Source organism: Athene cunicularia (genome assembly GCF_003259725.1).
Source record: "Athene cunicularia isolate RWA chromosome 7 unlocalized genomic scaffold, athCun1 chr7_part1, whole genome shotgun sequence".
Classification (NCBI taxonomy): domain Eukaryota; kingdom Metazoa; phylum Chordata; class Aves; order Strigiformes; family Strigidae; genus Athene; species Athene cunicularia.
Genome location: NW_020799107.1, coordinates 36,171,618 through 36,187,046, shown reverse-complemented (window position 1 = coordinate 36,187,046; position 15,429 = coordinate 36,171,618). Strand labels below are relative to the sequence as shown.

The 15,429-nt window shown below is 40.6% G+C and overlaps 1 protein-coding gene across 2 annotated transcripts in view; it reads left to right on the top strand.

Moving 5' to 3' along the window:
- The first annotated feature begins 15,293 nt into the window (after positions 1-15,293).
- NMI (N-myc and STAT interactor) overlaps positions 15,294-15,429 on the top strand; it is a 10,808-nt gene continuing 10,672 nt past the window's right edge. The window contains exon 1 of one of the 2 annotated variants that reach the window (XM_026852899.1): positions 15,294-15,407. The gene's annotated coding sequence lies outside the window, so the exon portion shown is untranslated. The remainder of the gene's footprint in view (positions 15,408-15,429) is intronic. The other variant, XM_026852898.1, reaches the window with a different exon arrangement.

Sequence of the window (15,429 nt, the reverse complement as noted above, 5' to 3'; positions counted from 1 at the left end):
AGAGTGACTGGGCATGGTGAATGTTTTGATACCTGAGGAAACAACTTACTGTTTGCTATTGTGTTGCATTAACATGAGGCAGACGCTCCAGATTCAGTCTAGGCACAAGTCTGTGCAACTTGCAGCGTCAATAAAATAACACATTCTGTCCTATACATCTGTCTCCCAAGTGAGCTGGAAAGGAAAGTTTTCATCTGCAAATCCTAGCAGAACCTCTCACTGACAAGAAGATATTCCACAGCTGTACGTGGGCACTTCGAGACATTCATCTGACAGTATTTTCTTAAGTTTTCTTCCAAGTTTTTCACATTTAAATATATCCCAGACAAATCTTATATAAACTGAGGGGGGAGGGGGGGGAAGACAAAGACGACGACTTTCCTTAACTCTTTCCATACATACATATGTTAAGAAATACTGTTTGAAAGTTATTGTCTGGTTTGGACTATCATTTGAAGTGAACTCCTAATTTGGTAGTTCCCAAACTGGTGTGAAGACCACAGAGATATAAGACTAATTGCAATGACAGAGAGAAAAAACAATCCAGTAGCTTAATGGATGAACCACTGAGAAGGAAGGAATTTCTTAAAAATAACACTAGTGCATGTGGGTCACAAATCTCTTTTGCATTAATTTAAATATTAAGCAGTTAAACTTTTAATTTTTCTTCTGTTTACAAAATGGTGAAAATATTTATAGCTTTTGTACTTTAAGATTCATATATTAGTATCAGTGATATAGAATATATTACAATTATATTGTTTATAGCTTTGAGAATGATACCAAGAGTGATGTATTTAAATGGAAAGGCATGCAGTGAAAGGTCTTTCTTTGGGATTTTTTTTTTTGCAAGAAACTGTAATCTCATTCAGAAAAAAAATACCCGTGAAAGAAAGGAGTGCAGGGAAAGAGACCGTGAAAGAATTAAGGCAAATTTTTTCTTAAGAGAAAAAAACCAAAATTTTTGATGTGAAAGGGGGGAATATGACCACACTGACTGAATTTACATCATGGGAAACCTGAGAATAGAAGAAGAGCTGTTTAACCTAAAGAAATTAAAAACAGTTTAGCCCAACAATAATATCGCCATCCCATCACATCCCATCGCATCCTATCCTATCCTATCCTATCCTATCCTATCCTATCCTATCCTATCCTATCCTATCCTATCCTATCCTATCCTATCCTATCCTATCCTATCCTATCCTATCCTATCCTATCCTATCCCATCCCATCCCATCCCATCCCATCCTATCCCATCCCATCCCATCCCATATAGAGTTAAATTTAGACTGAAAAACAGAAGACAATTTCAAACCATAAGACCAGAGCAGTTCTAGGAGAGCCAAACCATCAAACCACCTAACTCATTTTGAGATGATGTTTGAGAAGGAGCTGGGACTTGATGTTCTCTGAAAGAAGGCCATGAGGTTTTAATTTCATTTTAAAAGACTTTTATCCTAATTTTTTTTTTTTTTCCCTGAACTGAGCTGTCAAGGTACAAATTGAAGGACTGTCCCACGCTCCAGGACCTCCATGGAGACCTTAAGAACCATCAGATCCCAACCATATGCCCCATAGCAGAAATAATTACACCTGAATTATTTCTGGCAGATACTTGTGTATCCTGTTTTTATAAACCTGCAGTGGTGGCAATTCCACAGCCTCCTGGGGCTTAACTCAGGTTCCTAACCTTTTAAATACCTTCCTTAACCAAAACATCTTGTATTAACTAAAATCATTCCTGCAGCAACTTTAACCTATTTCTTCTTTTTGCTTCAGCATACGAAATTTAACAGATTCTTTATGGCCTCTTTGTAGCAGGAAAATTATGTTACAACTGTTAAGGTATCTTGCTTCGGGTCTCTCCTTAAAAATAAACAGGCTGTTCTTTTCATCTTTCCTGTAGGTCATACTTTCTAGAGTCTTGATCATTCCTATTCCTCCCCCTGCACTCGTTCCAGGTGGCCTGCATCCTTCTTGAAGTGTCATGCCAAAACTAAACATAGTCCTCCAACAAAAGACTCTGCAGTGTCAGATAGCACAGAATTGCGTCATATATTTTCCAGATGACATTTCAGTTTATACAAAATCCTAGTTTGGCATTTGCTGTTAGTGAGATTTCCTTTTAAAATAACAAGTCAGGTTTTCAAAATACCTATTTCATCTAAAATGCCTTTGACATGAAAATGCTTTAAAGTATGAAAATGCGTCCAAATTGAAAGAGACCAATGAGATTTGGTAGGCCTACCTGAATATATTAACTTGCTTTTCTAATCTCTCTTTTCTCATTTGCTTTCTATTTCAGTGAAAGCTGAAAAGTGTTACAGAAATGGTGTGTTGTGGAAAATTTTTGATGAAACTCTTACATTTATATTTTGGACTAGTGAGAAACACACTTCCCGATGAATTTACAAAACAGGCTTTCTAAATTGTCACACATCTGTAGTACTTAAAGGAAAGGTGGAAGGAATTTCCAATCAAATTTCCTAACTTTTTGCGTCCCCTTATAGGCTTCAGGTGATGCAATTTGAGCAGAATTTTATAACGTGAGAACTTATTTGGCCAATGATTTTACTATTTAATGTCAGAGTGCCTCTTTCAGAGAGTATTTTGTCTTATAAATAAATATTTTAAAACTTACTCTCCTTTGTCTTACAGTCTAATTTTCACTGAAATCAATGCCTATTTTTATCAACAACATCAATGAGATAAAAATTAACCATTCTGCATAGTGGTGCTTTAGTTAAAAAAAGCAAACAAAAAACTTCATGTGAAAGTAGAACAAACCAAAACCATTCGCGATTATTAAGAGCAGATGTTAGGAGAGTATAATGGATTCACTTACAAAAAATCTGAACATTTGCCAAGTTAAAATATTTGTCAGTTGAAGTCCTAGAGTGACAGTAATTCTAAATAGTTGAACCTATCAAAATTGTAAGTATAGAAAAAAAGAGAAAATTTATAAGTGTCTCATGGATATTCTTCTATGTTTACATTTTAAAACTGCATAAATATATTTTTAAAATCACAAAATGTTGTAAACAGAGTTTTTAGAATATGATACTGAAGAACGGGTAATATGGTAGGGGGATGCCAAGACAAACAGGCTCCAAAGAGTGCCAAGAATCTCCTAAAAGAAAAAACAACTTGCAACTCCAGCCACTGCAAAGCAAACTGTAACCATTTTTGGGGTATATGTGAAAATATTAATATTCAGTTGCAAAATTAATGTCTGAAAAGAGTCAGGTGTACAGAATTTAGTCCCTTAGGACCACAGGAGACTGAACTTGCTTCAGCGCTCAGAGGAGGATCACGGTGCGAACCACAGGTACAGAGACCTGCTCAAAGACAGTTTGGTTCCCAGAAAACCTCTCTACTAACGTGCTTTTTTATCCAGTCAGCTAAACATTTATGCTGTGCTGAGCACCAGGATGCGCTCAGACATTAAGATCTTAAGGATACATTCATGCCTGTAATACGCACACAAAAGACCTAATAATCAGATGTTTAAAAGATGATGTGCTTCTTTTTAGTAACCATGTCCATTAAAAAATATTAGCGTCTGACAAACTTCTATGAAACATCTAGTATTTACATTACAATACTTTTTAAAAACATTGTATATCGATGAAAGCAAGGTTAGGGTCAAATCGCTGGTGACCATTCAACCACATGGAGACAGTTTTTTTCAAGAAAGACTTTGTGTTCAAGCAGTTTGAGGAAATAAACATTCCTGTAAAGCTTCTATGCTTTAAAAAATGGGTAATTCTAAGAAATCCTCCCGTGTGTGAAATAGCAGAGATAATGATGTATGCCTACAAAGGGCAGTTATTAAGCTGCAGTGAATAATTACTTCTGTAGAAAGGAAAAAGTGTTTTTCCTCTCTGATGATTTATGTATCTACAGTAATTATGTGACTATTCAGTTTTGTGGTGCTGTGAGAATGATCCCTGTCCTGGCAACAGTTAAAATACACCATGTGGACAGAATGAACTAATAAATAAATTAAAGAGCACAGTAAAAACTCACATTACTAACATCACATTTTCAGGGAGATATTGCATAAGATGTTGCAAAATTGACAGAGTATTGCCTACAAAGTAAATACTTTACTGTTTTAATTATTTTTTTCTTTATAATTAAAGTAACTAAGCTTTCATGAGGGCTTGTTTTAATGTCCTGTGTTTATAATTATTTCACTGGCATACAACATAGCACACGTATTCACACTATCTAACTCTGAGCACCTAATTTAAGGGTGTGAATTAAGAGCCTTTCCATCAAGTGAGCCTCCAGTGGGCTTTCAGAGCATACACATGCTGAGTATCTGACCACTCGCTTTCACCTGTTTTACTTTAAATCCCATTCATTTGTCCATCTCAGATTTTTAAAATTATTTTCATGCCCTAAGATGTACACAGCCAGGTAGTGAATTTTCAGAAGCAAAAGACTCCCATGAGTTTGTGTACTTGCAAAAATCTTGCCAGGCACCTAAATACTTCGGAAAAATTGGCCTGATAAATGATCATCGAAATGTCTCCTGCTCTGTGTTCCTAATGCATTATTTCTGATCGATATTTCTGGTAGACAGATTTAAAAAAGGAATTTATTACACCCAGGGTGGAACCGAAGTGGATAGCCCAGCATTGCATCACTCCTCCCTAAACTCAGCACTTCGGAAAACCTGGAGGCCACAGAACTCATCCTGCGTTTTATCCAGTGGCTACAGAAATGCAGCTCTGTAAAACACGTACAGAGTGTGGGGCAGGCCCGAGAATCCAGGGCAAAGGGAAAATCCCCAAATCACTAGGGGCTACCTCTTCAGGCTCTTTCTTCCACTATTTCTGTCGGCCTCCTTGAGTCTACTGCCTTCTTGCTGCCCTGGGTTGCAGCATTACCACACCGCCAGCAGCTCATTTTACAAAAAACAGGCCGAAGTCTGCTTTCCTCTTCAAGAGCGCGCACACCCTTGCCCACGGGGTGGCAAGGTGTCCACCCACACCATGAATCCCACATGGACACTGAGACACTCAGGCACCAGTATTCCCTTCAGACACACTCTGGAGTCAAACCTCATTGCTCATCTGGGCAGCTTCAGCATCCTGCACTTTTTTCTTTTCCAAAGCCATCAGCCATTACTTAGTCCTCTCAACTTCTCCCTCCATTACCCTGTTATGACAGAGAAGATGGAGACTCCACTAGTACAAGGAGTCCCATGGAGAAGACGAGGAGTAACGGGTACAAGTTACTCCTGGGGAGATTCCAATTGGACAGAAGAGGAAAATTTTTCACACTGGGAACAATCAGCCATGGGAATAATCCCCCCAGGGAAGTGGTAGATTCCTCAATATTGGACCCTTTTAAGATTTGGCTAAACAAGGGGCTGGGCCAGCTTGGCTAGACCAGGCTTTTGCCAAGCAGGGTTGGACCAGCTGATCTTTGACATCCCTTCCAACCTTCTATTCGATGGTTCTATGATAGGATTTTCTTTTGCTTTTTTATTCTCTCACTCCTCATTTTGTGTGGTATGTCAGACTTTGTAACTGAATACAGGAATCTTCCACAGGGATGTCTTTCAGTAAATCAAAAGTTAGACACTGGCATGGTAGTGGCAGAATGTGTCCTTGGTCTTGCAGTCGCTTTGTTAGCTCAAGGGCAGTAACTCCAGTCGCATAAACGCTAACCATGCATATTAATCAGCTTTGCAGTGTTACACTAAATTCCTTTCTGAAACCCAACTAGATGAATGTGGTGATAACAGACTCAGTGGATTAGTCTCAGCAGTCATTGCTTAAGATGTCCCTTTATGTCTGCAACACTCATTTCCTACCCCACTGCACATTCATTTTCTCTCCTCCCTCCTGCTGACTGCTTCAGCTTCTGAGGAAATTTTCTGTCTTCTCCTAACACTATGGTGACTCAGTATTTTACCAGCTCTTTGCAGGTTTTATTTTATTTTGTTTAGTATGATATATTAGATCTCTGTCACCCATTTTCTAACCTTCTGTGGAGAGCTAGGCTATGGATTTCCTTACATGTGTGGGCATAGTTCACATCCTGTGAGCTCAAGAGAAACAAGCTGGTGTCTCTGATCATTGCCTTACAAATGCAATACCAAGATTACAGCATTCAGCATGGTGCTAACTCATATTCTTGGCACTGTTTCATAATCCTGGAAATGCCCAGTTGCACAAGTTGGCTGGAAATGGTTTTATAACAGTATGGATTATTCCTACGGCTTCTGAAATGACAGTACTTGGAGTCTTTCCTCTAGGTAGTCACTGACAATCACCATCAGCATCTTAAGTAAAGGAATGACCTGCTAGTAGTCTAGATATGAAAGAGGCAACTCTCAGCTTTTTCAGTCTGTCATACAATACCACTCAGTAAGTTATTTCCTGCGGTAACATCACACTCTCTTCTTCTAATCACGATGCTTTATTTATTTATTTCCCATGGCTGTGAGCCACTGCCTCATTCCCAGATTGTTTTGATGTATGTTTGTTTTTATGGAGTTGGTATTCTTGCTTTACTTCTTAAAGTACATTTTCTTTGTCAACATTCTCATGATGAAAGAAAATGGACCATCCCATCGCACAGTAACATCTCTCCATTAAGTCATTTTTACATGACGGTGGTCTCAACCTCCTCGTCTTTGCGTGTTTATGAAAGTGCCCTTTTGCTTTGTGCATATACTTGGCAAATTGTGACAGATCAAATTTTATTTTTATAGTATTTATTTGTCCTTGTTTTTCATGCTCTGACTGTGCTTCTCTTAGTCTGCCAGCTCCCAGTTTTGGGCTATCTAGCATGCCATTAGAATATTTTACTCCTAAATAACAATTCAAACAGGGAAAACAATTCATTTCAGAAGAGATTAATTCAGTTGTATAAATACATCTATGAACAATAGTTCTTTTAAACTGATATTATATACAATGTGTCCAAAATAGTTTAAAACAACCCTGCTAATTGCTGTTAAACATTTTTACTCATTCTGTGGCTTCAGCAGCATCATAGCTGCTGCTGTGTTTCTGTGTTATTTACAGTATAATTGTTTTCATTTGATATTTACCTTGCTAAGAAAGAACCAACAGTAAATATTACTAAATACCACTTCAGGCACTGCAGAAAAAAAGATCAAAATGGGAATATAAGTGAAAAATTATAATTTCTTGCCACTTGAAGATGAAAAGGTGAAAAGGGAATTCTTGCAGATCTAATGAACAAATAAGGAAGATTTCTAAGTGTAAGGAGTCTTTAAACAGTACTACAGAAAGTACTGGCATATGAATTCCTGCACTTAAGATGTATATACATGAGTATACAATTTTAGAAAAACTTTGCGCTATCACAAACCCAGTGTAGCTGATTCAGTTGACAGAACTGTGATCTGCATCTGGGCCAAAAGCAAGATGAATCTCGAGCCTACAATTCAGTATCTTTAAGTATACAAATTCAGTCTGTGAAAAAAAAAAAATAATCAAAGACTGTCCTTGATAGCATTGCCACGATGGATCACCCTAATGAAAATTAGGCTAATTTTTGTTTGTTTCTTTGTTACTCAAGCTTTCCTCATTTTTTTTTCATATATGTGTTTCCATACAGGTGCATTATGTGTGGGCTTTGAGACTCAGTTGATTGCAGAACAGCTCCAGGTACCTTAGAGGAATTCCAGCGCAACTTTAGCAGAGTATTTTAAAATCTATCAAGCTGGCAGTGTAAGCAAGTGTAAGGACTGCTGGCTGCCATTCCAGGAACTGTACGCTGTCCTCTATGAATATTAGCAGCTGCATCAAATAAAAAAAAACAATATCCCCAATTTAGAGCCCTGTAAGGAAGCAGTAGAGCTGAATGAATCATCTTTCCCCAAAATCTAGGATGATACAAATCTTACTGAAACTGTGCTGCATGTTGACTGTCCTACGCTTTGATGCAAGACTGTTACTGCCTGCACACTCATACTGGGAAAGGTAATTGCTGAGAAACATTTGTGCAGAGATCCAAGTAAGGAAATAAACACCATGAATTTTCTATTTGCTGTCCAAACACCGAGAAGAAAAGATAGAAAGGAGTAAAGTCTGATATTTCAAAATAGAAAGTGATATTTTAGTGAAACAGTCTGACTTGGGGTCAAATTTTTTACTTTGTTTGATTTAAAGCACCTAAGTTTTTTTAAAAATTATTAAATATGGATATTATCCAAAATGTCTGAAATACAAAATCAAATGGTTTCATTTTGAAAGAGTCGAAACAAATATCTGAGCTCCTTCAGTATTTTCTTTCTTGCCATGACTTGGGTTTTTTACACAATTTTATTAACAGTTTTCTCCTTCCTAAAACTGTTAGTCAGTTTTCTGTGGTGAAATAATAAAAATACAAATTCATTCACTGTATTCTAAGGCTGCCTTCAGCTGTGAATAACATCACACTAGACATTTTTAATGTTGATTTAACATGTAACCATGATGACTTGTCAGATCTAAAACAGGGTATCAGGGAATATGAACCACTTATTTAGGAGCTGGATACAGCAAGATATCTTCAGCCAGAAATAGTGGCATAAAAAAAAGTGTTTAAAAAAAAAAACTTGCAAAAACTAAACAGAGCTCTTAGTAACACTTCTCTTGGAAATGAGCTCGGCTAACAGCTGTTGTGTCTTTATCTTCAAAGGAGTGCTTTATGTGCACGAGCACAGGAAGAAATTGAAATACAAGTTCATCCCAAACAGTTAAACCTCAGGTTATTTTGGAAAAAAAACCCAAAACACATACAAAAAAAAAAATCCCCCAAAACCCCACAACGCATGAAATTTTATATATATATATATATCCTGCAGGGCCTGTCTGTGGAGATATCTCTGTGGAGTATGAAGTGGGATTTCCACAGAAGAATAAGAGACAGCCATTAGTCAATCCCTGGCTTCACATTGTGCCTTTCAATAAAAAATGGGTAAGAGAAAATGAAGTACATGCAATATCTGCAGGCAGTCTATTCAGCGTTTTGCAACTTGGGCTCTGCCAAAAGACTTTAAGGATGGAGGCAGAAGTTGGAAAGAGAAGCTGCTTCATTCTCTAAAAAAATGTGAGCTTTTCATTTTTATTTAACAGTTTTCCCAGTTAGGTTAGATTTGTTAAAGTGTGCAGAAGGTAAGACTTGGAATATCAGTACATTAGGTATTAAATCCTAGGGTTTGTCTGAATTGGGGTTTGAGATGAACTGATCAAAACAGGGTTAGTAAACTGAACCTAATACATTCCATTCTCAGGAACAGTTTTTCAGGCAAAGGGACCTTCCTTCACCATTCAGAGTTCTGAGTTTTTCCAGTAATATGTCAAGGCCAAAGCTATATCATACTGGGATTGCTTTACTTACCAGAGATAGCCTCTACATAAGCAATTCTCATTTTTTAACTTACATGTATTTACTTTTATAAATTATCTCAGCTGTACCATGGCTTTCTATTTAAGACAGGCCCTTATCTGCTTTACAGTCAGTAAGTACTTCTTTCATGAAGCATGGTATGTATTAAATGGTGTCTGGAAATTAAAAAAAGGGGGAACCTCACAATCTCTTTCAAAAAGCATTTCCAGAGACTAAAGCACTTATTTAAACATTCCCCAAAAGATTATCTCGATAGAGTATTCATTCAGAAATCCTGCTGACTACAAAGTTTGGCAAGAAACAGAAAAAATATTTTCTTTTTTTTTTTTTTTCATATGACCAATTTCAGAATCTGTCATTCAGGCCAGAGACAGACCAAAGAAACATTCTGCCCTCTGTAACAACCTATGCTACAGCCAGTGGGATTTTCAGGGGCAACGTTTTTTATTCCTAAGGAATATAAACAATCAATTTCTATTCATCCATCAGATAAAATAAAAGCATAGACTAATACTATTGACAGGCACATCTCCTCTATGCCCTCTCTATTCTCCCTTCCCTCTTATTTACGTCCTCTCAGTGGAAAATGACCTGCACACTAGAATTTACTCTGCCTATATAAACCAATAATCCTCACTGAAACACTAACAGTGTTATCTGAAAGAAGTATTTCATTAACATGCAGTGATTTACAGCCACAGAACTGGAATGTGATTCGAGCCTAACAACATGCATCTTAGATGTTTTCTTCTTCATTGTTTGCTTTCTAGCGGTCATGCTGGGACTATTTACTAAACCACTGCATTGCCTCATACTACTGTGTTCTGGGACACACATCTTAGAGAAGCTGAAACGTTCCCAAGTCTTGCTGGAAACATTTCCGAATCCTTCTTGTAAAGAATGTAGATTGGTATAGAGTATTTATTTCATAATTCTGCTTGTGTTGGAAATGGACTTGCACATTTATAAGAGGCAGATATTTGACATCTAAAGGTGCTGGATGTTCATTGTCAGGTGTATTTGTCTCTCTCGCCTTGCTAGAAAAAAGGACTGTTTTGTGATGCCTGAAATGTAGGCATCTTGAAACAAAATCTGGAACCTCCCCAATGGCACTGAGGCACCCGATACCACATCAGACAACGCGGTTGTATTTTGACGAGTGCTTTAAGCCATGGTACGCTGGCAGCACTGTGGAAATAAGTTGTTACTCCCCCCTGCTGAGCCTACTGACCCCACTGCATGCCACCCCCTCCTGGGATGGCACACTGGTTTTTGTCCACAGGATGAACTGGATTGGAGAAACGAGACAGCTAAACCCAACGTTGTTCAGGGTTAGTTTTCAAGTGGGTTCATTTCCCAGTCTAGAATGCCGTGTGGCTTCATGAATACTCAGGACAAGGGAGAAGAAAGAGGGGAATGAAGGGTAGATGGGACAGCTTCTTTAGAGACACAACCATCTTGGGGTCTCTTTGACATCAAGGTTTGATGAACCACAGACCTTGGTATCTCAGCAGTGAGATCCAGAACTACTATCACGGTGATTTTTGATGATGCTTAGAAGTCTGCACACTGCATAAGGTATTACCTACAGTTACTAAGAATACAACAAATACAAAATTCGGATCTGCTCTTTTACAGGGCCTGGTGTTGCACCAAGGATAGAAAGAAGAAATTTCTGTTTGCCCAGGGTTTGTAGGTTGTTTTTTTTTCTAATAACAGAGTAGGGATCCCTAAGGATGGGAGGTGGTACAGCAGTCATCATTCCCTTTAGGCAGGCTGGACAAAGTGCAAAGGAGTGGGACACCTGGGTTCACTGAAGAGAGGTCAAACCCATTTCTCCCAGTTTCTGGAACAGTGCTCTGACCACAGGATACTGGTCGCCCTGAAACATGGGGTGTCTGTTCTCTCTCAGAATGTAAGAAAACTTCTCAAAGAACCCAGAGAAAAAAGCATTGTTAAACAAGAAACATGATTGTACCCTGCTTATTAAGGCATGTGTGATAATGTGTGGACAGAATACATGAGCAGGTCCTTAAAGAAGAACCTGAAATTTGATTTCCTTTCTTCCAGGCACTAATAGTCTACAAAAACATGCACCATTGTACAGACTCTGCAAATCTTGAAGACAAGCAGGGAAGGCACCACTAGCTTCTGTTGGCCAGGTTTTGAAAGCAAGCACAAAACAAACTGGAGCATGATTCTGGCAGAGTATGAAAGTGCCATAAGAACACCTCAGTGGTTGAATGTGGCTTCTAAGCATTATCAAGCTAAAGTGCTCAGAACTGCCAACATCAAGATTCTGCTAGAACTGTGTGGAGAACAAGGCTCCTTTGCAGGTGGGGTACCTTGAGGATTAGATGGGCACTGAGCAGGGTTTTCATTATGATAGTTACATCTAAGCACCTAAATTCCATTTACTTCTTTGGTTCTATTCTAACTTTAAAAGAACCAAAAATAACACCTGCAGGGCTGTGTCCAGCTCTGAGGCCCCCCACATCAGGACACAGACCTGCTTGAGCGGGGCCAGAGGAGGCCACGGAGATGCTGGGGGGCTGGAGTCCCCCTGTGAGGACAGGCTGGGAGAGTTGGGGGGTTCAGCTGGAGAAGAGAAGGCTCCGGGGAGAGCTTAGAGCGGCCCCCCAGGGCTGAAAGGGGCTGCAGGAAAGCTGGGGAGGGACTGGTCATCAGGGGGAGGGATGGGACGAGGGGAAACGAGGTTAAACTGACAGAGGGGAGACTTAGATCAGATCTAAGGCAGAAATTCTCCCCTGTGAGGGGGGTGAGGCCCTGGCACAGGCTGCCCAGAGAAGCTGTGGCTGCCCCCTCCCTGGAAGGGTTCAAGGCCAGGTTGGACGGGGCTTTGGGCAACCTGGGCTAGTGGAAGGTGGCCCTGCCCGGGGCAGGGGGTTGGGATTGGATGTTATTTAAGGTCCCAAACCATTCTAGGGTCCTATGATTCTGTGAAAACACTCTTCCTCTGAAGGTAACGCCATGAGATTCTTACCGCCCAGAAGATGAGGTATGGTCAAACTGTTTTGGCACCAACAAAAGGTAAGTTTATGGCTGTAAACCTTCTTCCAGCTTAATTAGAGTCCTAATCCTATGCTGCCAGAAGGGTCATGGTTTTCTTTTGAAATTTCCAGTTCAGATTTCTAGGCTGATCAAGAGTTTTTCAGACTCCTGAAGAACAAGTTTGGTATCAGTGCAGACTGCTCAGAGAAATGCCAAGAGTTTTGAAGCGTCTTGTGCTCTATACTATATCTTACTCCTTGATCTTCCCCCTTCGCTAGACTCTTCAGAGTTATGAAATCAATGCTTTTCCCTTCACTCTGATTCATATGTGGTTAACACTATAAATTCACAACACGACACATAGAAATCAATTAACATATCAACTCCAAGTCAGCTCCATTTCAGTTAAGGAACTTGGCCCAGTTCAGTATCTCCAATAGATTTCCTTCACCAAACAAGCACAAACACAAACACATTGTTCAGCTCAAATCCCAAAGCAGGCCATGTAAACAGTTGGTGTTATTGCATTCCCTGGAGTTTAGAGAAATCAGCAGTGACTTCCCAACATGACCACGGTTACTGGAGAGAAGCCTGCCACTCTGACATTTAAATCTGAAATCTGATGTACTTAGGTCATAGCATAATCACCTCCTCCTCCCTGGCTACTCTAGCTAAACCTCTCCCTTTTACTCATCTCTTTAGTAACCAACTTTGTGTTTATAAAGAAATAGTAAACATAGTTATCCATTGTCAAGGCAGAAAATAATAATAAAAAAATCTTGAATACAGGGTCATAGTTTCATCCACTTATCTTAAAAAACAGGTAAGGACATTTGAAACTACCATAATAATTACCCCATGGGTAAAACACCCACTGAACTGGCACAAGGTCATTGCTATCCAAGTAGGGTGCAATCCAAGATGCCTTTTGCATAAACAGTGAAAGCAAAACTTCTGAAAACCTTGACCTGCTGCTCGTGTGCAGGCCTCAAGTGCGCACAGAGAGCCCAACCAACTTCCCTGCAATGCTACGCCGCTATACAGCTCCTCCCGCTTTTCTCTGAAAGTAGGAGTCCACATCTGCTAAATGACAAAGTCAGCTTCTACTCTTTCTCCAACTGTTTGGCATGTTTTGAATTTTTGAGGATTAATTTCTTTAACAGTCAGTGCTGATTGACTGCTGGCCATCCAAAATACTTTGGCCAATGAGTACAAGTCTGTTTGCAATTTTGAAGGTAATATTTAAAAGATTAGTCAGTTTAGTTTAAAAGGAAACCTGAAAGCAATATGCCTTCTTTTTTCTTGGTCTAGGACATTTTGCTTATGACTGCAATGCATATATTATGAGTATCTAAATAGTAAGTCTTGAATTCAACCAGCTGTGTCTGACTGCTTGGCTACAATCTTGGATGGGTTGTACGCTGCTGAATCTAAGAGCTAGTAGTGAAAGATGTGTGTGGTATTTTCCTTTCACCCACCCGTGCTGAAGCACACATACTCTGTACCTGCCACCTGACAGCTCCCATCACAAGAAGTCCAGTCTGTCCTAGCAACGTAATCTGCACAACGAAGTGAGTCGTATCAGCTCTCTCAGGATCCGAAAGAGACTCTTTCCTTTAGTTACCTGCACGATGAAGGATCATTCAGTAACCAAAGCCTTTTACCCTCCCCTTCAATGAGGAGGCAGTGTTTTCTCTTCCTCAAACTGATCATCATGGAAATCAAAGCACTTTTTTTTTCCCCTGAAGCAGCTCTTCCCTGAAATCTTAGAAAATCAGCGCCCACTGACTAATGCAGCAAATGTTTGCAACCATAAGTCACTCCACACCAGTCCACATTTCATGACTTCTCTAAGCTGACTTGCAGGCTTAAGCTCTCCTCCCCTTCTTTCCCTGTGCTGGTACAAGGAGTTGTAGTCACAGATCTGGGAAATGATCGGGCCAAAGACAGAGGGGTTTTGTGAGAGGGGACAGGAGGTAGTTGTCAGATCGGTGCTCCAATCCACCTCACCAAACACACACTATGGTCAGCCAAAGCACTTGGAAAAAAACTTCACAGACCTTAAACACTTACTGCAGGATGAAGCTGGCGTTGCCTATAGGCTGCCCACTAATGACTTTGTTGCTCAATTCTAGATGCGTCTGCCATGGATCACCTTTATGGATCTGTACACTGAGGGGTTTATAAATCAACCATGCTGCTCTAGGAAGGAGGATGAAGCCTTCTGCTTGATGGAGGGACGGCTGCCACCCCCTGCCCCAGGGCTCACCTCACCCCCCTGACCCAAGATGGCGGGCTCCCTCCAAAATGGCGGCCTCCCGCCAAGATGGTGGGCTGCAGGGCGAGGGCTATGTGGCCACCGCCTGACACTTGGTTTTCCAGAGTTTTTCCAGAAAGTTTTTTTTTTTTTGGTATGTGGCAAAGGGTCTGTGCCGGTTTCTGTCACTGAATGTTTTACGTCTTTTGCCACAGTCTGGCAAAGAAGGCAGATCTATGCCTTATAATGCAAACGCATAATCCCAGAGAATGTGGTTTAAAGCAAACGAACAAATAAATAAAGCCAATTCACCAGAATTAGCTTGAGGACGCCAAGTCTTGGTCACTTCACAGACAAATCCAGAGGCCGAACCAGCAGCTTCCAGCCAAGTGAAGCAATGGGTGAAGAGGAAAATTGGAGGTGATGGCCAACCTGAGGCCTCCGTGCCCTCCCTGAAGACACGGCAAGGAGCCGCCTTCCCCAGCTCACCCGCTCCCTACTTTTTCTGGGATTTTTCCCACTTTCGGTAGGATGCTACACGGGGGTGCGGCCCACGGGTTATCTACCTGGGTTGTCCCGGGGCTCCGCAGCCGCGGCCCGGCTAGCTGCGGGCTGAGGCGAGGCTGGAGCCCGCCGGGCCGCCGCGGGGAGGGGACGCCGGAGGACGGCGCCTGCTTCCTCCACGTCATTTCGAGGAAGAGGAGCGGCGTCGCCCGCGGGGACCCGGGCCCGAGCTCCCCGCCGCCGGCCCGTAAGTGTGACAGGGCCGGGGG